We start from the raw sequence: 25,761 nt of genomic DNA, 5'->3' as shown, positions 1-25,761 counted from the left end.
AATGGGTGAAGTCAGGCTGTATATTAAAAGGGAACTGCCTATTAGTGAGATTTATTTCACTACGGAAAACAGTTCCAAGGGAGGGAGAAGTTCCATTGTTTGAGACCTCTAAAGTTAGACTGGATATAATATTCATTACATTATAGGGAACAATGCTTCACTGGCAGGAACATGAACGAGGTCAGGCCTGCACAACTCGTAAAGCGGCGAGGGCCATATTACTCCAAAGAAAACAGCTCAGGGCTGAACCCCCCAGTCCCGCCAACCCCCATCCAGCGCCACCAAGCCCCCCCGAAACAACACATCCCCCAGCGCTGCCCAGTCCCCCCGAAACACTCCCCCCCAAGCGCCACCCAGCCCCCTTTAAATACTCCCTGCTCCCCACAGCATCGCCCGCCCTGTGGAAACAAACCCACCCTCCTTCCCCAGCGCTGCCCCAATGGAAACAGCAGTATTGAACCTTGATAATATGTTATAGCGAGCCCCTAAGGTAGTATAATTAAGGTAAAAGAAAAATGTCTTTTTGCTAGAAGTAGAATAAGATCTTTCCCCCCACTTTGTAATCGATTGTCTTGTTGAATTAATGAGGTGTGGATGAGGAAGGCGTGGAAGGCAGCACCTTCAGACAGCTGCAACACGCGGGCCGCATGCGGCCCCTGGGCTGCATGTTGTGCAGGTCTGAACTAGATGATACAAGAGGTTTTTTTAATTCTGAATTCTATATGTCTGTGAAAAATTCTCTCCTCTGCAGAAGCAAATATAAACCTTTGACAATTTTTTAAAAGGTTTTGTGCAATCTAGTGCTGGACACAGATTTTCCTCTACCTTCTGCTTTGTTTCTTAAGGTTTTCATTACAAATGGCTCTGTCAAATCAGCTTCACTCCAAATTTTGGTACCCGATTAATAATTAAAAAAAAATAATAATTCATTTTTGACATTAATGTGAGATGGGTGGCAAAATCCCAAGTTATCAGATCAAAGTAACTCAGCACTATGTTAAAACACACTGGGAAACATTTAGTGAGCACCAATAGGGTCTACACAGACCAATTACTGTGCACCCTTGTAAGTACATATTAGCTCACTGTACAGACAAGCTCTCAGACAGAAAACAGTATGCACAAATATTTTACAAATGTGTTGTGTGTTGGCTTTATCAAGAAAAAAATGAGATTTAAAAATACATGTATTTGGGAGATATAATCAGAAAACAACTTCACAACGTAAACTACGTTATGAATAATTCACCAAAAAGTTAGTTTAAAGTGAAATGAAATCTCACACACACACTTCAAAGAACAGAAACACACTTTTTTGTGAAGAATAGAGCAGGCATATCTGACAGATGCCGAGGTCAAATCACCCAACCTTTATAGCTAACATAAACCTATTACAGCACTTTGTACACATATCTGTGTTGTGAAAATATGCACGTGTTTTTAACTCTTAACCATAGATTAAAGTCTTGCTTCCTGTGTGGTTATTTAGGTGTTGTTGGTTTTTTTAAACAGATGGTCAGAAGTGAGGATGAAGGAAAGCATTTTGTGTGATCCATTGTTCATTCATAGAATGTAATCTTTGTTTTGTTTAAGTGTCACAGCTCACTGCACTAATTAGTAGCGGAGACTATTCGAAGTTTTAAATTTTTAAATGAGGAGCTACAAAAAAAAGAAAACAACAGTTTTTATGCTTAAGGTAAGAATATATTATGTATACATTAAGCTCTTACTCAGCCTTTGTTTTTAAAACTGTTACAATTATCAACCAAAACTACAGCTTTAATGTAATATTTCAGGCCATTACTGGGAAATAATTTTATGCTTCATATATCTGTGTATAGGAGACTCACACATTTAACATGTATACAGTAGATTTTATATATGCCCTTCACTTATCTCTGTACAGAGATTTTATAAAGGACTGTACCATTATAACCCAGATGACTGGAAAAAGGCTAATATAGTGCCCATCTTTTAAAAAGGGAAGGAGGAGAACTACAGGCCAGTCAGCCTCACCTCAGTCCCTGGAAAAATTATGAAGCAGGTCCTCAAGGAATCAATTCTGAAGCACTTAGAGGAGAGGAAAGTGATCAGGAACAGTGAGCATGGATTCACCACGGGCAAGTCATGCCTGACTAACCTAACTGCCTTCTATGATGAGACAACTGGCTCTGTGGATGAGGGGAAAGCAGTGGACATGTTATTTCTTGACTTTAGCACAGGGCCACCCAGAGGATTCAGGGGGCCTGGGGCAAAGCAATTTTGGGGGCTCCTTCCATAAAAAAAAAAGTTGCAAAACTACAGATTATATTATATTCTTGTGGGGGTCTGGGGCAAATTTCCCCATTTGCCCCCCCCCACCTCTGGGCGACCCTGCTTTAGCAAAGCTGTTGATACGGTCTCCCACAGTATTCTTGCCAGCAAGTTAAAGTAGTATGGGCTGGATGAATGATCTACAAGGTAGACAGAAAGCTGGCTAGATCATCGAGCTCAACGGGTAGTGATCAATGGCTCCATGTCTAATTGGCAGCCAGTATCAAGTGGAGTGCCCCAAGGGTCGGTCCTAGGGCCAGTTTTGTTCAACATCTTCATTAATGATCTGGAGGATGGTGTGGACTGCACCCTCAGCAAGTTTGCAGATGACACTAAACTCGGAGGAGTGGTAGATACCCTGGAGGGTAGGGATAGGATATAGAGGGACCTAGACAAATTAGAGGTTTGGGCCAAAAGAAATCTGATGAGGTTCAACAAAAACAAGTGCAGAGTCCTGCACTTAGGACAGAAGAATCCCATGAACTGCTATAAACTAGGGACCAAATGGCGAGGTGGCAGTTCTGCAGAGAAGGACCTAGGGGTTACAGTGGAGGAGAAGCTGGATATGAGTTGACAGTGTGCCCTTGTTGCAAAGGTGGCTAACGGCATTTTGGGATGTATAAGTAGGGGTATTGCCAGCAGAGCAAAGGACGTGATCATTCCCCTCTATTCGACATTGGTGAGGCATCATCTGGAGTACTGTGTCCAGTTTTGAGCCCACACTACAAGGAGGATTGGGAAAAATTGGAAAGAGTCCGGCGGAGGGCAACAAAAATGTTAGGGGGCTGCAGCACATGACTTATGAGAAGAGGCTGAGAGAACTGGGATTGTTCAGTCTGCAGAAGAGAAGAATGGGGGGGGAGGGGATTTGATAGCTACTTTCAACTACCTGAAAGGGGATTCCAAAGAGGATGGATCTAGACTGCTCTCAGTGGTAGCAGATGACAGAACAAGGAGTAATGGTCTCAAGTTGCAGTGGGGGAGATTTAGGTTGGATATTAGGAAAAACTTTTTCACTAGGAGGGTGGTGAAGCACTGGAATGGGTTACCTAGGGAGGTGGTGGAATCTCCTTCCTTAGAGGTTTTGAAGGTCAGACTTCACAAAGCCTTGGCTGGGATGATTTAGTGGGGGATTGGTCCTGTTTTGAGCAGGGGATTGGACTAGATGACCTCCTGAGGTCCCTTCCAAACCTGAACCCTAAGAATTACACACATTATAGTATCTTTGTTACTATTTCTCTCCCAGCCCGCTGCCCCAGGCCCACTTATGTGTCTCATCCACCTATTACAACTTGTCTTTTAGATTGTATAAGAGGTTAATAGACCCCAACAAATTGGTGCCAAGTAGATAAATCCCCATTAGTGTGAAATGGAATGCAAGGGACTGCAGTTCCACTGTTTAAAAGGACATACCTGGTTATATTTGGTTCAAACAGGAGAATGTGTATATCAAGCTATTGTGCCAAAAACCTCGTGACCCTATTAAGTATTTTTACTTCCTTTTGTATTCCTCATCCTTAACTTAAAGGCTGTGCCTATATTTCACCTCATCGCTAGTTGTTCCTTGATTCCTCCCCGCATTCTGCATGCTATGCCATTTCAGCTCTCCATGACGCTTTCTATCTTTAACCACATATGGTCCTACAACTTTTTCGTCATAGTGCTGATTTTGCCAGGATTGCCCTCTCTAATCCGCCGCACAAAGTACCCTTTCCCCTCTCATTTAAACTCTTCTTTTGGTTCTTCTTCCAATGCTGACTCTCGAACTAGCCTTTATTTCACTATAATAAAGAGTTAATGAGGAACAAAGATCTATCTGTAACCATAAGCATTTTCGTGATTGATCACTGTTGCTCTCTCATCATTTTGTGCCTTCTTCACCTTCCCTTTGTTTGCCATCATCCTTTACAGTGGTACAATATATCTAATTTAGTTCCTCAGTGTCTGTAAAGCAACATAATTCATACTTGTGGGGCTATATAAATAATAGCTTCAATTAATATTTGCACTGATGTATCTGCAGTGTATGGGAAACACTGTCCAATTTGGTCCCCTAAAGGTAGGCACCTAAAGCAAAGTGGACTTATTTTCTGATATGCAGAGCACCAACAATTCCCACTGTTTGAGAGCTGCACGTGCTCAGCACATGTGAAAATCAGGACACTTATTTAGGTGCCTGAATATGGATGTTGGAGCCTAACTGCAATTGGAAAATTTTGGCCTCAATGTTGACTTATTAAAAGTAAATACTGAAATGATATTTTAATTGAGAATCTACTTATTTTATAGAGTGGTTGCTTTGTGAACTACAGTAATGCTATAAAATTAATATCCTATCTAAGGGGCATAAAGCTCCAAGTATATAATTTTGCAGGATTTGAAACATTAGTGCTCTGCATCTCGATTAATGACAAAGGCTGTTTATATATATATATAGAACATGAATAGGCCCTTCAGGAATCAGGACAGACACACACACACAGGATCTGCGCCTCATTTACACTATGATCTGTTTATACCACTTCAGCTGCGTCAAAGGGCAAAGACATAGCACCACGTAAAGGTGCCTTAGGGCAAATGAACATCAGCTCCATATTCTAGAAGAATATTTCCCCCCATCCCATAGAAAGGGGTAAGAGCTCCAGGGGAAAATTCAGCCACTTTCTCCCTGCCAAACACTATCCCACGTCGGAACTGAGACAAATGACAAACGGAAGGATATCCCCAAAATCTTTGTAGCAAGAAGCTTTAAATGAAATTTAACTTATTTATTAAAGTTTTCTGTAATTTTGAATTAGACAGTTACTCTGCTAGTCAGGCACTGTTACAAAAAGGGAATAGCCACCCGATAAACAGGAATGGGAAGCAGAACAATGCTTTTGAAGTTTAGCAACAGAATGTACTATTTTAGAAGAGAGGTGGGTTGTACATTCTCAAGGCTTCCTTCTATTGGGATAGATTCAAACTAGCAAAGAGATGGGTTCACTTGGTTGGGAAAAAAGGTTCATTCATGGATTTGTTTTATGAATACTGAAATGCTTCAAATTACCTGTATGGCTGCAACACTATGAACTGAAATCAAGTTAAAATTAAAATTAGTGCAGGTCACAGAGAAACTCAGCAAAGGCTAGTTAATGTAATCATAAAAAATATTTGAAACCAGAACATACGTTATTGTACCCCTAGTCATCTCCATATTAAAATAAATGCATATTCAAATGTTCCCCAGTGATACCCTTCTGCTCTTTCAAATTCAAAGGAACTCCTTTCTAATCCAATACAATCTCTTTCACTCCACATTTCAGCAGCTGTCTTGCATGATTTCTAATCAAAGCTGATGATAACTGGTTTTGGCAACAGATTGTAGTATCCCAAATGAGTAATTAAACAAAGAAAATTTGCTCACTTCTTTCTTAGAAGCCTGGGTACATTTCATATTCCTAATATCTTCAGACTTAACTAAAAGGAATTGATGGGTTTTGTAATCTGGTCAACCCTTCTAATATATTTAATGAAGGAATGTCAGAGGTCTATGGTATTTGTATACTTCAAAATGTAGACAGCTACATGACAAAGATAAATGTCAGCCTAGAAAAACCATTTGACCATGACAATTTATAAGAACAGAAAATGAGAAACCTTTGGACAATAATTGATTTAGATTTGACTGAGAAACAATCACATGGAGAAAAAGTAAATTGATATATTATCAAAAATCTCCACTTGGGCTTACTCTAAAATACACTTGAAAGGGGGCAAGGGAGTACATCACAACATAAAATAACACTCATTGAAAAAGTATACTGATTTGGAAGGTAGAGCCACAGGTACGACAACCCAGAAAATCACTATACTCAACTACAAAGGAAATTCATCACGGCAAAAAGGAAGTAGGTGAACCCAACAAAGATCACGATAGGAACAGAAAAAACTCAGCAGTGCCTGATGTTATAGATTATTTTTAAAACCCTAGAACGATCCCCGAGCAATAAATAAAAACATGAGAAATCTAATGGACGGAGACAGTGATAAACTAATTAGGATGTGTATATTTCATTGCCAGGGCATTGGGATTTCTTTAAAATACACTATGTAACAGTGTGCTCTAAACAAGAGTTTTAAGTTAAAAGTGGTAAAAATCAGCACACTTGAAAACATAGTATGTAACCACTAAGAAGACTTTACACTCGCACACAGAACATATGCTAAAACCACAATTATAAATTCCTTTCCTAAAATGAAACAGGACAGCTCTGAACAAAGTCTGAGAGAAGTCAGTGAGTTGAAAAGTGAATAATTTCAAATAGCCCACGATACTAAAGACAAAATTAAATATTCCTCAAATTTGTGAGGCTTAAAAGAATTTTCTTCAGTATCTGTTCTTGAGCTGTAGTAGGAAGAGGGGGAGTAGAGAAGATGAAATGGCATCTGAGCAGGACATATTTTTGGTTGTAATAAAATGCAGAGCAGTAGTGGGATCCAGTTGACTCAATATGACACTAAACACTGCAGGTTAAGAACAGGTTAGACAAAAACCTGTCAGGGCTGGTCCAGGTATACTTGGTCCTACCTCAGCACAGAAGAATAGACTAGATGACCTCCTGAGGGCTCTACTAACATCACAGAAATGTAGGGCAGGAAGGGAGATGCAGAACATGGGCTCAATCTTGTATCACTCAAGTCAACAGGAATCTTGCCATTGATTTCAAAAGCAGGAGCATTAAGCTGTTGTACAGTATATAATAAATACTGTACGTAAAAACTGACACACAGATATGCATCTCACTTTGCAGATGAAGAAATTGAGCCACAGAGGGTGTGTTTATTTTGCAATGTAAATCTATGTTTCAGCCCCGGCTCAAGACTAACCCCCTTTGTGTCTACACTGCAACTACCCTAACCCAGGGCTTGGACCAGGGCCCCAGGACTCTGAAAGGCTGAAGGATCTGAGCTCAAGGTAAGCTAGGACCCAAGGTCCAGGCCCTATCGCTTTGCAATGTAGATGCAACCCCCTTTGACAAGGTTCCAGGAGTCAGCTGGAAGTATCCCACAATTCCATGGGACAGCTTTCTTAGTACACTCTATCCCAACAATCTGCAACCATTCTATTGAAAATGGAAGCCACTCCCCCATTTGTAAATGACAGCAACTCAGGTCAGCGTTAACCCATTCTCTTCTCATCACCATCTGCAAGCACACTACCACAGAGCCTCCTGAATTTGCACCGGAGAGTGAGCCAATCAAGGCTTTTGCAAAGCGAGCTGCTTCTTGGTAACATGCAGGGTGGGCAGTAAAGTTTTCCCACAGTGCACCACGGTCCTAAGGCTAGAGCAGCCACATTTTGGAAGGGGGGGAGCACTAGGAAGTCTGATATGGTTACTTTGACTTGGGTCTGCACACTGCAGAGCCCCAGGTTCAAGAACGATTTGAAAAAATCTTAACATAGGGTTCAAAAACAATGTAGACACTCAAGCCCAGGTTTCCCTAACATGGGTCAGCTGACTCAAGTCCCATTAACCTTGGGCTTACATTGCAGTGTAGATATACTCAGAGATGCATATCCTCCCTTCAGCTAAACCCATGAAACCTGCAGGCTTCACACTGGTGAATTAAGCTCTCTTTGCCTCCATTTCCCCTCTCTAAAAAAAGGGATAAAGACTTATCTAGCTCCCGAGTGCTGTAGTAACAATTATTTGTACAACGCTTTAGAAATGTAAAACACTTTATAAGTGCTAAGTATTATTATTTTAATTCATCTCACTTGTATTAGAGATTTGATGATGAAATACTCAGATTTAATATACCTATTACTTGTGTAAGTAGACCATAATTCAACTGAAGCTTGTAGCCTAGTAGCTGCCAAGCAGTCTAACTATTTATATGATTTTCTGATGAAAAGCACTCTGAAGGCTATTGGTGCAGTAATGAGGTGTTTCTTAAAGAACCCCAAGCAATACATTTCCTTTTTTAAAAAATTATCATAATTAGCTTAATACAATAGCTACAGCATTTACTTCTCAGAGATACAAAAACTAAGGCACTGCTGCAAACTCTGAAGCATGTGTATTACTTTTCTTATGCAGCAAGTGGTTCCTTGGAAATTATTGGGCTACTCATATGAGTCAAGTTACTCAGGTAAAAATCTAGGAGAAAATATGGATTACAATTCATATTAAATCTGCATTTCAGCAGAAAAATAGCTCTTTAGTGAAAATAAAAAAACCCTACCGCTTCCATCTTCATAAAAATTAACATATTTCTAATAATTTCATTCTTGTGCAAGATCACAAAGTGACATTTTTTCAGAGAATAGCTTTGGCTACATTTAGTCTCTGGACTGAGGCATTTTGTAAAAAAATAATAATAAAACCCCCTCAAAACCCAGATTTATTATTTTGATTTGCTAGGCTCAGACATATGGAAATAATATCAAGGGAAAGAATCTCTTACAAGAGATACAGAAATAAACAAAGAAAATATAGGCCAGAGAGAGAGACTTACAGACCCACAAAATGACTAAGTTTTATTTACAAGATAGATGCAGAACCACTGTAACAAAACAAAAACAAACACACACAAACACCACTCTAAAAAGCAGTAGCTAAATGTACTAGCACAACATGAGTAAACATTTTACCAGATCAAAAATCCAATAAACAATCACCAAAACCTAAAGGGTTGGTGAAAAAAAAAGACCTAACTTTATGCAAAAGAAAAAGGCAACACAGAATAGTTCAAATGGAAACTTTCCATCCAAAAATGGCCCAATCGTAGATGTCAATGAAAAGAATCCCTTTGACCTCACTGGGCTCTGGATCAAGCCCACAGTGGAGTAGACTTCACTGACAGAGGAGCAGGACATCAGCTTCATGGATCTTGTAGTCAGACACTAAAAATTATTAGCATTTAAAAGGAGATGTGTATCATAAAAATCATTATGAACCAATTCTCCAATAGCAATTAAGGTTAAAGAAGTCAGGCAAAAATCCATTTGCAGTTCTGTCATGTTAATTCTTGTGTCACGCTAGTGTTACTAACAATATAAAATATTTAAAATGTGTTACTTCCAGAGCCAATTATATTTTTCTAGTGAGAAAATTACGTTACAAATGCAAAATAGTCCTTTACTTCTTTTTAAGGGCTCAGATGCATTATGCAATTAATTCTATAGCAATATTATAATTGCTCAGATATTGGAACTCATGCTGGTTCAAAATGTTCTTTGAATAATGTCTCCCCCAGTCTACCACATACCGTACTGTCCAGATAAAATAAGAATTTCTATTTATATAGCATCTTACATGGTCTCAAAATAGTTTATAAAATTAGGCCCTGGTCCAGCAAGGGGTTCAGAATCTTGCAAGAGTGGGGAATTCTATAAGTTGATGATACCTGCCCATCATTGACAGGCAGGCATTTAATGGTACACCACAATCCACATAATTTTGTATTTGGTGCAGGATTTGATCGTATGAGGTAAATAAGGCCAGGAGCCACATTGAATGATGAGGATAAAAAGGAAATATTGAACATTGTCCAAACTGTGTACAGAATGACAAAGAGATCCTAGGAAAAAATAGCATATCATGCAATAGTGACCATAGTCCACAGGTGCAAAGGGGCTGAATTAAGATTGCACAGGGAGAGGGGCTGGGGCAGTTTGGCAAGGAAATGCACTGGGAGCCAGGTGGAGAGAGGGAAGGTGGGTCTGGCTGAGCAAGGAGACTAGGAGCTGGGGGGAGAGACTGGAACTGGTTAGGCACAGAATTGGGAGCCAGGGCAGACTGACTAGTAGCTGAGGAGGGAACTGGTGGTGGTGGTGGTGGTGGGAGACAGATTAGGAAGTTGGCTAGGGAAACAGTGAGTTCAGATAAGGAGCTGAGTGGATGTGGGAAGATGGGGACTGGCTGGACAAGCAAATTTGGATTAGGAATCAGTGTGAGGGGAGTAGAGGAGGGAAAATAGATCTGACAAGAAGCTGCGAGGCAGGGGAGGAACTGGGACTGCCTGGGAAAAGAGAATGAATGAGACAAGAAGTTAGGGAGGAGTCAACAGGGGAAAGGATCTGAGGAGGGATTGGCAGAGGAAACAGATTGGATGAGGACCCCACGGAGGGAGACTAGGACTGGAAGCAAGTAGGGGTGGGGCAGAAGCAGATCGAAGGCAGAAGTTGGGAGGGCAAGACTGGTGACATGGAGTTGGAATAGTTGGGGGCACTGAGGACTGGCTAGGCAAGGAGAGTAGGACTGGAATGAGAAGCCTGAGGAACGGTGACTGGGACTGGATAGACAAGGTGAATGGGTTTAGGGCAAGGAGCCAGGGCAGTGAAAAAAGATAGAACTCAGACAGGAACAGGTCAGAGACAATGAGCCATGTCAATATGATGCAATTTCAGGGGTTTTTTAAGTTTTCTTTTTTTAAGAACCTAGCAATTATACCCCAAAAGCTATCTTAAAAACATTTGGGTTGCAAAGTCAAGCACTCAAAATACTTATGAATGCATGAGATAGAACACTAGTCATCATGTGTCTAGGCATCATCGTATTGTGTGTCCACTGAGAGACAGAGACAAACATACCTTCCCCCTCCAAACCATGGGAAAGATTGCCTAGTGGCTATGGTGCTAACCTGGGACTCGGAAGACCGGAGTTCACTTCGCAGCTCCACCACACACTTCCTGTGTGACCTTGAGCAAATCACTTAGTCTCTGTGACTAAGCTCTCTATCTTTAAAATGGGGATAGCAGCAACGTCACATGGTGCTGTGAGGAGCAATACATTAAAGATTGTGTGACACGCAGAATTACAGTTATGGGGGGCTATAAAAATACGTAAGTGAAAAACAGATAGATAAATAACTTGGATTGTCCCCCTGAAATCCACATATGGTGAGAACTCTACATGACCAGACTTCCCTCCAGTCCCTCCACAAAAAAGAGGTCCAGTCACCTCCATGACTCCAATCTCCACTCCAGAGTCCTGGTTCAATGACAAAGTAAGCTGGGAAATGAGGTGCAGGTGGGCTAGATATGGGGTCTGAGGTAACATATCATCCCCTTGGTATCTAAAGGCTTGTGTTATTCTTGCTTAGAGCCTAGCACACCTCTACACTGCAATAAAAATCCCGCGACACCGACTCTCAGAGACAGGGTCAATTGACTTGTGCTTGTAGGGCTTGGGCTGAAGGGCTACAGATTGCAGTGTAGACATTCAGGCTTGGGTTGGAGCCCGGGCTCTGAGACCCATGTACCATGTTGGCTTTCAAAGCCCAGGCTCCAGCCAGAGCCCGAACAATCTACACTCTGATTTTTAACCCCGCAAGCCTGAGTCAACTGAGTCAGGCCAGCTGCAGCCATGCCATGGTGTTTATTACAGTGTAGATGTACTCTCAGGGGCCCGGAGGCAGCCATGGCAGCATGGCTCCAATGGCATCATGCTGCCAATGAGCTGGGGGACAGAAATAAGAGTTTCTTAATCCATCCTCCAGGAATATGGTTTAGAATTTACCAGGGTAAATTTTGGGGCCTAAACAAGTTGATAGTGTCCATTTACATTCTCACCATTGTAAGTACCTCCCCCTCTCTCTGCAGTGCACTGAATTTTATACTTTCACATGCAGATCTATAAACCATCACTATATTCTGCTAAACATTATTAACAGACTAAGTCTAGTACCAAAGTTCAGCTCACTGAACCATCAGGCAATAGCCACACTGGGGCATTTTCTTCCCTTGATGAGCACACGTAAGGCCTAGTTACGTTAATCATCACACGCATATAGTGAGGCAAATATACCCAATTGTACGTTCAGCTTGTCAAAATGTATCAATTATTCAGCTGGAAAGTTCTGGCTGCATGAATCATTTCAGTATTCATTCAGCACTAAGTAGGTTTGGAAAAAAGTGTTGATGGAAATATCTTAAATGAATAGAAGTTGTTCTTTAAAATCTTAGATGAAATGTAAGTATAATGATGTAGCATGAGTAAGAATTATGATTACTAAAGAAAGAACTTTTTCTTCTGAGTCTGTGTGTCAAACTTTTTTTGTTTGTTTGTTTGACTCTAGATAATACTTGCATTGTTGTAAGTGGTACATGATCCCTTAGGAAACTAGCTAATTCCCAGGTGGATGTTACTTGGAGTCATCAAAAGCAACCATATGAGGATCTTACTGTTGTAACCTTTGTCCTCCCCCTTTCTCTTCCACCCTCCTTACATTGTCTTGTGTCTTAACTTTGACTCTATGACCTTTGAGGCAAGGACTGTATCTTATTAATCTATAAAAACTGCCATACCATACTCTTAGGGTACTATATAAGTAAAAATATATCACTACCCAAGGACTTGCTAATTTCCTAAGAAACTGAAAGTCGCCATGGAGCAGTGTGCTAGGGAAAAAAACTAAGGGCTTGCCTAGACAAAAACTAGGTGTGCAGGAACCTGGGGTGTAAATCTACAGCGCACAAGTGTGCCACACACTACCTGTCCATGTGGCCCTGTTACCGTGTACTAGAAGTTCCCTACTGCACTATGATTTACTTTGCTAAACAGGAGTAGGTCAGTGCGCACTAGGGACCTTTTAGTACTCTGTAGCAGGGTGCACATGGACAGGTAGCGTGCAGCATGCTTGTGCCCTGTAGATTTATACCCCAGCAGGCTGCACAACAACTATTTGTCTAGGCAAACCCTAGGTTTCTGGCCACTAGAAGGGAGTACAGGTTACGACTCTTGCCTAGAATGAAACAGACTTTCTCTGCCATGTTCCTTAATGGGAACCCCTGTCTCCTCTCCTTGACTATGCTCCCAATGCCATCTCCCTCCTCACCCTACCTGTTTCTGACACCTTCATACAGCTGGGAAAGAAAGAGGGCTGAACTGGTTTCAGTGGGGAAATAAGGCAGGGACAAAGAACAACTTGGTAGGGAGTCAACAGAGCTAATGAACTGATAACCTAGGTAGTTGCATTTAGGTGAGTGGAAAGTATATGCTTCTCAGTCTACAGGTGGTTGGATGCCTGGGGTGTCCTGGGACTTGTTTAAAATGGGATGATAGAACAGGACTAGAGGGCTGGGAGGAGGGGATTTTTGGTCAGGAGAAGTGATGGAAGAGGCCTCTCTTTTCTCAAGGGATGTGGAGGGAGAGAGACCAAAAATAAATTTATTCTTGCTTAGTGCTTTCAGGTTGAAAGTTAAGCATCATAATGTCCCTTCAATCATGGTATTTTGTTGGCATAAACAGCTGCAATGGGACTCTGATTCTGGTTAAAGCTCTTTCATTTCTACTCCAGCTCAGTTCTGATGTTCTTCAGTGTCCAATGACTTTGCAGTGAGATATTTTTATGCTGTTTTCCTTTTCCTTCAGATTTCTAAACAAATTTAATACAGTGTAAACTGACAGATTTACAGCCCTGGAGATGGAAACTAGTCACAGAAAGAGCACAGCACACAAAGGATCAGAACAAGTTTCCTCAAACTGTACCACTAATGCCTCAACCTTGACCAGAAGGGACTATGGGCTAGCATTTAGTCTTTTTATTTGCCAGTCTTTGCATCTCTGCTACTAAATAGGGGTACAAGACAAATACGAACAGATGGAATCACTGCTTCACTGTTCATGCATATATTTGCAATCCTGTTCACAACCTGCCTCCTGTAGTTCCCTTTCCACAGCACTGCCATTTCACTTAAGCAGTTCAGTCCTGAAGGACCAACTTAGACAATTAGACAAGGGATCTAGGCTCTGAGGGATAACTGAATGACTTTTATGCAGTAAACTTCCTCCATGCTCCCTTTACTTTTTTCCTTTGTTCTCCTCTCTCTCGTTTTTGTTTCTCATCATTAATTTTTTTAATCAAGTCTGCAGCACCCTTGCAGACACAATGAGATGGTAATGTGACTGAGCTGCAAGAACCTGAACACATACATTGCCTCTCCTGCTGTTTCATGCCCATTCACGTTGTTCTGATCTGATAGAGATATGGAGAAAGGATGAATTTAGATAATGGGATCCTGCAGCCAGGCCTTATTTCTGTTCCTGTAGCGTTGCTGATGTTGCAGGGAGGGAATGAACATCGTTTGGGTGTCACGGACAAGGTAAATCTTAGGTGAATTCTGGAGAAAAGACTCATAAAAGAAAAAATATTTTAACGGCAACATTTAATTGTTTTATTGTAGTGTATAATGTGTGAATTAGTATAGTCATGTAGCTTAATGACACAGATTAGGGGCTGTTTCCTTTCCCCTGCACTCTCCAGCTTCACTCTTCATCCTTCTCAGGCTCCAGTCTCCCAGTTGCCTTTTCCCTTGGACACACAGCCTCTTTCTCTCTCTTCACTCGCTACCACTCTTCTACCAAGTCTCATTTTTTCCCGCCATCTCTGTCTCTTCTCGTAACAACTTATCCTCTGAGATCATCTTTCCTAATTCCTGCCCTATATCTCGTCACCATCTAAAATGATCCCCTCCCCTCTACTCCGACCATGCTCAAAATTCTGTGATTTTCATTTTCTCTTTGCTTCTCTTCATTCTTGTTCTTGTTGCTCCTAGCACATTTGTAAATCGGGGTGTAGGAGTGGGTGATGAATTCTGGAATGGTATGCGAATTTCAAAACACCTCTGCTTTATGAACCTACCATCTTTTAATCATTTTAAAACAAGCCCCTCCAAAACTGAAAATGGCAAAGAAGTATTATGCTGCACATGTTATTAACAAGAAAGAAAAACTTCGTAACAGAAAACAAACCACCACATCCGATAACTGTTGTAAGGGTGGCTGTGTGACCCAGTGGTGAGCATCCTCTCTGTGCCTGATCTGCAGAGGATCTGAGTTTATTACCATCCCAATTAAACAGCCCCAGCTAATGCAGCTCATACTTTTAGCTTTGGAGGTCCTCAATTCAATCCCTAGTGCATCAGCTAAGATGGCAATCATGACAGCTGCACTTCAGAGGTGCTCACCTACCAGCAACAGGCACAACATGAAATCAAAATAGTGTAAAACTGAATATTTGTTATTTTTGTGAAGTAGTTTTCATTAGTTCCATTGAGATGAAAGGTGTTATATAAAAACAAGATTGGAGGGTTTTTTCCCTTCTGATACTGAGATAGATATGAAATCAAGGGTTATCCTTCTGCAAATGCAGTTATTGTGCGACTTCAGACTACAGAAATGTCATGAGGCAGAAGAACTGAAAAACTAGCTTTCAGAATTCTTATATAACTGGGCAGTTCCAAAATGGGCAGTGCCTGAAACCCCAGTCTTCACTGTCCTCCCCAGTAAAGAGGGGTCTTGAATAATTATAGATAGCACAAAAGAGATGATGTAATTGCTCAATCACCTTAAACTGCATTCCTGCTGTATTCTACATGAATAGGATACAGACTGATTAAGGGTCTAATGGGACTGACATGAATTAAGTTTACAAGAGAGAGACCTGATACCTATCTACAAGGATACGAAGGGTATAGACGCTAAGGAGAAAATGATTCTGGATCTGGTAGTGAGAAATACCCTTCAGGGATTGCTGGGAAATCCTGGTGTTCAGCATCTCTCCAGACCCGAGCATAGTACCTTTAGGAATAAGTGGATGATGTTAAAAAAGGAAAATTTAGGTTAAATTTCAAGAAATAATCTTCCTAGCTGTGATGTATAAAGATGAAGAATAGTGTCTGAACATAAAGTAGTGAAAAAAACCCATCACAAAAGAGATTTGAAACTAAACTGGACACAGTGGTAGAATATATACTGTAAGATGCAATTCTGTGTAAGCAGAAGGCTGGACCAGATGACCAATAGCATCTTTTCTATCTCTAATTAATGTGCTTTTCTAGAATTCAACACACTAATATGACCTGGCATTTTTCGTACATGTACTGGTGTTAACCTTGGTGCCATGGCCAAATTCCAGCTCAGGTAAATTATCTTTGCCTACCTAATTCCCCTTGAAGATTCAACTGACTTCAATAATCTTCACTTCCTGTCACAGCTGTTATATTTCACTCCAGAGGCAGTTGCATTTCAGTAGAGAGATCTTTACACTTTAGGTGAAGGGTTCGGTGGTGGGGTGAATGGATCTTTATACTGAATATGTGCATTAGTTAAATTTATAAAGTTCTTTGGGATCATTGATGGGGGTTCCAATATATTGTGTAAATGAAAGACAACCCTCTCTAAATCATAGATCAACTTGTGGCTCATTACACAGAACATGTAACCTTTTCATCACCAGTGCATGCTGGGAGGGGGATGGATGCATAGCAGAGTTCAGCAGTAAGCTTTCTCTCCCAGATCATTGTCCTGTAGAGCTCTTGATCTCTACAGAAGAGATGCTCCATTTCCTTCCTATCACCTTCTCCTGTGGAGCCCTTACCCTCTTCTCCGTCAAAGCCACAGCACTCACTATCTGTGATTTTTAGCTCACAAAACAGAGTAGGTGAGCAGTTTTCGTAGTCTGGATGGAAGCTTTCATTACAGTCCCTTGATAATGCAATACCAAAATCTCTGTGGGCCATGATTTTTTTATACTAAATTCCAGCAAAGGACTGTGTACAGAAGAGCTACAGAATCCGAAAATATTAAAATAAGAATGCTAAAAGCCCTCTGTAAGTGTAACAGAAACAGTCCTCAGCTGGTATACATTTTTGCAGCACAGAAATTGTACAGCTGTATTCTTAAAGTTCTCTTATTAACACCATAAAGGTTACTTTTATGAGTATTTATAAGTGTATGTTCTGAAAAAAGAAAAAGTAGCTTCATATACTTCCTGAATGACAAAGAAAATTGAGGGTTATGGTTTACCCTTTCATACTATATGGAAGAGACAACGAATTAAAATAATTCAGACAAAACAAGCCACATGGCTAAGTGTAACTATGAAATATGTATGAACAAAATATTTATTTTATGGAAATGCAATACAAGTAAGAACTACGAACATCAGCAAATATGTCAAGAAATGTTGCATGTAAATAGTGAATTATAATTTTGCAAGGTGGCCCTTATCCTGTGTTATTTACACAATCCTTCAAATCCTGTATAATCTTGATTCTTAAATTTCTTGTTTCTGATGTTATAGAGTGATATATTAAACAGATGTACATATTTATGTTTCTATCTCAATACACACACACACTGTATATACATTACATGCACACACAATATATTTCAGACACGATGGAGGCAGCAGTGAGTATGGTAAGGAGTATTAAAAAATGTAAATCTGAGGCCCAATGAAGCAAGATTATTTCTAATGTTGAATGCTGTCTAGGTTCTACTTATTGTCCTAGTCAATTCTGATGTCCTAAGCTGCAGCAATTTTTCCCAGCATCAAAAATGGTACAACTCATGAAAGCTAATGAAATTCAGTCTACCCAAATTATTCAATGTGGCTTTAGAAAACAGGCTACAATTTAGCTCTGACCATCTAAGACCTAGCGAACATTTTTTGAAATTCAATTTAAACTAGATTGAGGTAAACCATCATGCATATTAAAAGAAACACATGATCCTGCTCTAAATCATGTTCATGCCTGGTACGGACATCAACTGCGTTCACTAAGTGTAGTCTTTTTATGAGTGAGAGATGAGTAAACTGTCAAAATACGATGAATCTGGCTCCTCTAGATCCACCACCACCAAAACCAGTAAAAGTCCCAGTCTGCCTGGTAGTTTTATCTTTCCTGTCCCACTGAATTCTGTTGTTGGCACGTAAAGAGTGATTGGTAGGGTTAAAACCTGCATTTAAGGCTTCTTGTAGTTTGATATGTAGTAAGATTTTCCATCAGGAAGAAAGCAGTGTAACTCCATTGAAAACAGCAGCACTAACGCATTTTCTAAACTAGAAGTTACTTGTGTTCAGAGTACGGCCATGTAGGTGCCAATCCCACAACCCTTACTCACGTGAATAGTCCTGCTGAAGTCTATTCTATACAGTATAGATTTTTATATTCTGCTCCTCATGTTAGTATCTGAGCACCTTTCAGTAGAGAATTAAGCAACGTGATCTATCATGTGTTGTTTGTTCTCTTAACCCCTCCCCAGAGGGAGAAGCACGCGAAGTGGAGTGTCTTGTTTTGGTAGGGTGCTGGTGTTGTGGGGTTTTTTTTGTTTGTTTAATATACCTATTGGTATCTATGTCTTTATGCTAGAGAAAGCAGGTCAAATACACACTCATTGCACTTGGAGTGGAAAGTGGTGAGTTTTGGGATAGTCCTTCATTTCTGGAGAAGTTCATTCCACAGTCTCCTCACCCCCAGAGAATGTTCTGTCTCTTGCAGAGATGAGCTAGATTCTTATTTTTGAGAGTTCCATTGTGCCAGACGAATGGAACTAGCTCATGGTTCACTGACTAGGGCTTCTTCCATTGAAATGCCCTTTCTATTCTGGTGCTCCAAGTTACTACCCCCTCTCATCATTCAAATTCCTTGAGACTCACTTCTGATGTGGGGCTTATGAAAAGTGATTCTAGTAATTTTTTAAAAATTCCAAATTGAACCATAAATATCTACAGATGCCTAACTCAGTAACTCTGTGATCTTTTTGCTTTAAAGACTACTCCTAATCTCACCCCCATGACCTCCCTAAAGTTTGTTACCCTCACCCACTGCATCGCACCCAAACTGAATTGTAAACTCATCAGGGCTGAAGTCATTTCTTTCTATTGGTACTCAAGCACCTTGCACACATCTGAGTGCTGTAGTAGTGGTAATAATAGATGATTGTAGAACAAATATGTTTCTGAGTCAATGTTCTGGCATTATCTTCAGTCTATAGCCCAAGAATGTTTCCAAATTACAGAGGAATCTGATTCACTATTACTAGGGCATAAAAAAAGGAAATGTCCTTAATTTTCAGTACATATGTAAGAAAATGTTCACATTATCAGATGCATAGAATGAAAGAAAATGTATTAAAAGCAAATGCATGAAAAATTGCTTTTACAGCAAAGATCTTAGCTTTAAGTACAGTTTAAAAAAAGTTAGATCAATTAGCAATCTGTGAATGTTAGAAACATCTTAACAGTGTCTCAGAGATGAAAGAGTATATCACAGAATGAGAAAGGGGGAAAATTAAATTATGTCTGCAGTCATAATGAATCAAAGCCCAGAAGGTGGTCTCCGAATCAGCAGGTTTTGATGAAATATTAAGGAAAATGATTGTTGAGGGAAAATGAATAAGCCTTTTTGATTTCTGCAACCTTTAAATCACACCTAGCTAATTAAATCAGACCAGATGCATTCCTTCCTTCCCTGAGGGGTATTTAGCTATCCTTGGGAATGGGTGGGTTCATGTGACTACATTTTAGGAACTGTGCATGTAGTTGCTCTCAGGCAAATGGACAAAGTGCAACAAGAGGATACATAAAACAACACAGAGGAAACCCTTTTACTACTTTTATACTAGATTTATTATGCCAGTGATAAAGAAAATCAGACAGTTTTGTAGAGTTTTCTTTATGGCACATAATACCCAATGCCACATACTACAACTATTAGGTTACATGGGAGGCATGAGCTGGAAGTACGAATAAACCATGTCTCACTGCTATAGGCCAGAAATTGAGACCGGTATCTTCCATCTCCTCTGCTTGTTAGGTAAGGGTGCTGGATAGGAGGATTAGTCTCAGGTGCCCAATAATAGGACTTTTTCTATTGGCACCATGTTCTTCTGCACTAATGGTTCAGTGTTTGGACACAGGGGACTTTTCATTAAATAATGTATTATACAAGTGCTATATATTATTACAAAATCTATTAATATTAATTAGATGGTTTATAAAAATCAAAATGATGCAAAACCTGTTCTTTTCATGTTTCTTTCAAATTAATTAATAATGTAACATGACATAAAACTGCATAAAATGATCGCCTACTGTACTCAATTGCTTATCAGTTACAAATATCTGCTCTAACTGTAAAAATGTTTCATATGTCCATAATCTAAGAAAGATCTGCATGCATGAGTCAAATACATCAGATTGAAAACCTATTTAAATGTTATTGGTATTTTAAGGGATGGAAAATAATTCTGTAGAGAGTAAGTACAACTGATGTTACAAGAACATTTTTCAGAAAATCATAATAATATAAAATAGATCATGTGAAAAACCTTTTAATTTCTAAATATCTCAATGTCTGAGCCATAAGAAATAAGATTTCAGTGTTCTTATATATAATCTTTTAGTTCTTAGAAAATTATGCCATCATTCACACAGTACCAATACAATACACTACTGGTTATACAGTTTGAGAAGGGGAAGAGTGGGAAGCATTACATCTTTCCAGACAAGAAAAAGTTAAACTAGGTCTTTAAGAAACTACTCAACATCCAGGGCCGTCAATCTGGAACCTTTCACAAGCATTAAATCAGTTTACAAGATGTTAAAGGGCATTAAAAAAACCCACACAGTGATGTCATTTCCTTCCTAAAGGTTCCTGTACAGGACTCTTTTCCCCCTGACAAGACTGCACCACTTCCATCAATCATGAAATACATGGATCGGAAGCAGGATATGCTTTAGGTCACATAAACAAACAAGCCAGGCTATAAGAATAAACAGTGTGGATAAATATAGTTTGTTTTATATGTAAATAAGACTAATAATAAAATAACAGTGGGTCAAATTGAGTTTTCTAATTATAGGAACATTATAGACGTTTATTATACTACCTTTCACCTATTCTCATCATCATATGTTACCTGTTAAGAAGTACCAGTGACTGTACAAGATACACAAGGAGACACAGGCCCTGCTGTAAGTTACTTATAGTTTAAGGCCTCTGGATCCTACAAATATTAACTATTGAGGGTAGATTATACTTTTCTGAGTGGTCCTGGTGAACCAAATTGGGCTACTTATGGGGCCCTCAATAGTGGGACTATAGGGAATGCTAACATATCCTTTACAAGAGATATCCACATACTAAATCAGAGCCAGTCTTTGGATGTAAGTATGAAGCAGTCACACACATGGTTACTCCTCCAAGGTAATTCATTTCATTTCTTTTTTTAAAATAGTACTCTCACCTAGTACTCTCTCCTTCCTAAGAGCCTCACTGAAGGGTATGAATTAAACAGTAGTTCCATCCTCCTCCTCAAGGCAATTCTTGTACTTCCTCAAACACTGTTCTAAAACTACTACTTGTTTATTGCAGTAGTGTACGCCCATTGTACTCAGAAGGGGTGTAATACATGGGACAAAAGTGTACAGTACTGTGTACATAGCGCAGGATGGTGAGAGAAAAAACACTGTTGGATTTAGAGATTATCTAAAATTGTATCTTTGCTTCCTCTGCATATTTAAAAGGGATATTTATAAAAGTTGATGAATCCAAAATTTGATCTGTTTTATAAATTATGTGTAAAACTCAAATCAGCCTTAACTACAGAGGTACAAGTGGCACCTCTATAATACCCATTTTCCCAACTGTCATCTTTAGCCAGGAAACTATAAACGTTCTAACATGAGTGCTGCAACAGAACTAAAATTCCATTTTCCTCTAGTGAGCAGATAACTACCTTTCTTCATATGTAGAGAGTGCACTCCCCTAGCTCTGCCCATCTATTTCATTCTTATGATCAGGCAGCACACTGAAATATACAAAATCCTGCTTTTTAATGTGCTCAGAGTGCAAGGGTCTTGAGTACTTCACAAGAACAGAGTAGCCAGGCAGACTGGAGGGACAGCCAAAAGTATAACAGGAAACAAATTTGCTTTTTATTTGCTGAGGCTCATACTCAGCACAAAGAGAGGCATTTGGTAGTATTTTGTAAGTTTTTGGTTTTATTTGAAGGTTTACATGGCTTGTGAAAAGTTAGAGTGTAGGAAATTATATTCTTCAAGCACTTCCATTTCAAATACTTAACAACTTTCTCCTCCCACCTTTGGAGCACTAATAACGCCCAAGAAAATCCAGGAAACATCTATTATGCCCTTTAGAGAGTTTTTAAATCTGTGTATGCCCACTGTGAGTGCTTAGTACAAATGGAGTGCCCTATGCTATAACTATGTTGCACAACATCAGGCCCCAACTGCACATTTAGGTCAATAGGACTAGAAGGGAACAGATGTTAATAGCATCTAATGGGAAGAACATAACACTTCCTTTAAGAACTGAAAGGGCTATTGCTTTTCAAAAGCATTTTCAGGCTTTCAAAAAGCATTTACTATATATTTTTCAACAAGAAAACCAGAAAGCTTCTACAGCACAAGTATGCTGGGTAGTAGAAAACTGTGTGCACTCACTCTGTTGCTAGATAGTTCACTTGGTGGAATATATTTTATGATAATTGCTATACAGCTGAAACAGCAGGTTTTTTTCTCCTTTATATCAAGTTTTGCTTCACTCTAAAGAAAAACATTGTGCAAGTTTATTTTTATTAAACTGTGTCTTCTACAGCATGAAAAAAACAAAAGCTGCTTTCTTCTTTCATATCTTGGCAACAGGATGTTGTCTTATTCCACTTTTGCATCTTGATTGTACACTTATACTGATGAAGAGTGACAAGTTTTGAATCTCTGCTTTGCTAAATTCTCCTTCTTATAACTATCTTTGCTCACCATAGAAAATAGTTGCACTTAAATAAATCATTTACAGAACTGAACAGAGTTATTGCTTACTTCTAGAAAACTATAACAACCTTTAGGTATAGTAGCAACAAGGTGTACTTTTGGGTGGAACCCAGTTCACTTCCTGCTTTGTAACCTTCCATAGGAAGTTCATTTCTTTCTTATCTTGCCATACATTTTCCCACTGAAAACATTTCTAGAAGTACTAACTCATTCTGTTTTTGGAAAAACAACAAATAGCTGTCACTCTTTAGATTACAAATCAAGCCTGTTTGGAGAGGGAAGAAGCAAACATTCCAGGGTTTCAGTGAGGCTGTGGTAAATGTATAATTAAGTGGTTCTCACAACAGTGTCAGCACTTGGGATCTAGTCAGAGAGTATATAGAACATCTGAGTAATTAAAATGAATGTTTTGAATAGAGCTCACTGTAAATCTTCACCTCCCTCTCCCCTCCCAAATCATTACCCGAACACTGGATAGTGTCACAGCAAATACTCCTCACTATAGGGGCTCTACATAAATTCACATGAATTTATATTAAAAAATTTTTTATAGTCCGTCAAGATTCAAGGAGGAAAAAGGAAAGTAACCTAAGTCCTCGGAATACCAGTGCTATTAGTTTCTAATGGTCCCTAGATCCACAGGTCTATAAGACAGAAAACTATTTTTAGGCAGTCTAGGGGGTCAAGGTTGTTGGTTTATGGTGTTGGCAGAGGAAGAACAGGAATGCACTGATCTTCATGTAAAGTACTAGTGTAAGTGCTAAAATCAAGTGGAATAGTAGTAGGAACAAAGGATCCCAGTGAGTCTCAAACCCCATTCACTAGCTGTTCGCAGTTCACCACAGTCACAAGAAGAATATGCCACAAGGAAGAGAAAGACGAGCCAAACATGCATGCCCCTCTTTTTTAAGGTATTATTTTTTGTTGGTGCATTGGACAGGTCTGACTGTTAGCTGTTCCCCACAATGTTGTCATTGAATTACCCAGGATAGGATGCATGCCATTCTTAAAGGCCCTTCTTAATAGGAAATCAGAGTCTCATTTACATTAAGCCTCTTTTCACCACTCTGCCAGTGTAAAGGGGCCTTACAATGGGCATAAACGTAAGGCTCCTTTACTTTGCCAAAGTGGTGAAAAGAGCTTGCTGTAAATAAGAATAGGGCCCTGTGTTTTTGAGGTAACACTAATGAAAATATATAGATTTTAAAAAAATATTTATACACTACCACAAATGAATTATGGAGCCTTATGTATAAATAAAACGGACAGGTCCCTGCTCTGAGAAGCTTACAATATAAAGGCCCGATTCTGTCACCCTCATTCACATGAAGGAGTACTTTTATTCTGCAAGTAGCACCATTAAAACTCATCTCAGCGCAGCTACTTCTGGAGTAAGGTAGTACTGAACAAGAATAATGGTGGAGAATCAAGCTATAAGACAGACCGTCCATAGGAAGGATGGCAATAAACAAAGGTTGGGTGGGGTAAGCGCTACTCATAGCCTTATTCAACCCAGGTAGTTAACAGTTTAAAATGTCAGTGGTTAGGTGGTTTATATTACCTTAGTCTTTTATTTCATTGTAATGCTCCTATACTAGCACCTCAGAGCAAATGAAAGAACTGTCATAACTCTTTTTGTGTAAGAGAAAATCTTGGCACTTACAGAATGTGTCATCCTGTGTAATAACTCATATCTTCATCTGTTATGGGTATGGCAGTAAGCTTAGATTTATATGTGTGAATGATACCTCAGACTTTAAAGAAAATTCCTATGACTGACATTACTAATAAAGGAGAAGTTTAATATAACAGTATGGGTGTCTTGGTTTTTTTAACAAATATTTATCCTGGCATTACTATATAATATCTCATAGCTTTTGTGACCTACTGGGCTATTACAGAGAATTATTTCACATAGGCCAGAAAGAATGAGTATGTTTATTCTACTCTTTTTGATATATTTTGAAATTATATTAGAATGTGTCTTGCTACTCTGAAGAATTCATTATTCTCACATCAAGTTAAGCAGAACACTACTGAACAAATACCTAACATCTAAATAAAACGTTCCCTCTCTTCTGTTAGAGCAGCAAATAAAAATCTGTAATGTGACCTTAAATTTTTAAAACAGCAGTTGCCTTTTGGCACATCTAAACAGATGACAGCTGAGGCAACTGTTGGGTTTTTTTTTTTTCCAGTCCCCAAATATTTCTTTGACATAACTTGATTCCAGTTTTGATGGAAAAGAAACCAGTTCATAGAGGTCTCTTCTTCTAAAATGGGCATTTTTCTTTTTAATGGTCAAATGCATGCAAAAAGCATATGATTATGGTATTTATGTTTCCATTAAAGTGTCCTCACTGAGTTGGGGGAGTCCAGCCTACTATTTTCAAGCTATTTAGATTTGCGGCAGCACAGTGCCTATTTTATTTCAATTATATTTGAGGACAATGCACTCTTGGTGGGAAATGATTACATGGCGATAGCCAGTAAATGCCCATTAGGAGCTGTCTTTCTACTATGGACTCTCCAACTATGGATGTTAGGTGGTAGCAATAAAAACTCGATTGTATAGCATCGTCATCTACATGAAAAAAAATACTGATCAGCAGTCCATGTTTTCTTCTGCATGATGTAAAACATACTAACACACATTTCTCAGCTAAACTAAAAGCCATATCTATAGGAATGCAATTCCCAAGACACCCTTTTGGTCCAGTCATGTAAAATAAACATGCCTCACGAACTCCATCACATTTTTTTCTTTTTAATGTCTAAAGTGAAGAGATGATACATTTAAACAAAATCTTAGCAGCACAAACTGTCTGTGCAAATCATTAGAACACAGAATGGAACTAATATAGCTAAGACAACTAATAC

At 39.3% G+C, this 25,761-nt stretch overlaps 1 protein-coding gene across 9 annotated transcripts in view; it reads right to left on the bottom strand.

Annotated features, from left to right (window-relative positions):
* The window catches only part of PARD3 (par-3 family cell polarity regulator), a 658,805-nt gene that overhangs the window by 112,640 nt on the left and 520,404 nt on the right, over positions 1 to 25,761 (bottom strand). The gene's annotated exons all lie outside the window — the stretch shown is intronic.

The sequence above is a fragment of the Gopherus flavomarginatus genome, chromosome 2, assembly GCF_025201925.1.
Source record: "Gopherus flavomarginatus isolate rGopFla2 chromosome 2, rGopFla2.mat.asm, whole genome shotgun sequence".
NCBI lineage: Eukaryota > Metazoa > Chordata > Testudines > Testudinidae > Gopherus > Gopherus flavomarginatus.
The sequence above is the reverse complement of the archived record's forward strand: the minus strand, read 5'-3'. Positions and strand labels throughout refer to the sequence as shown.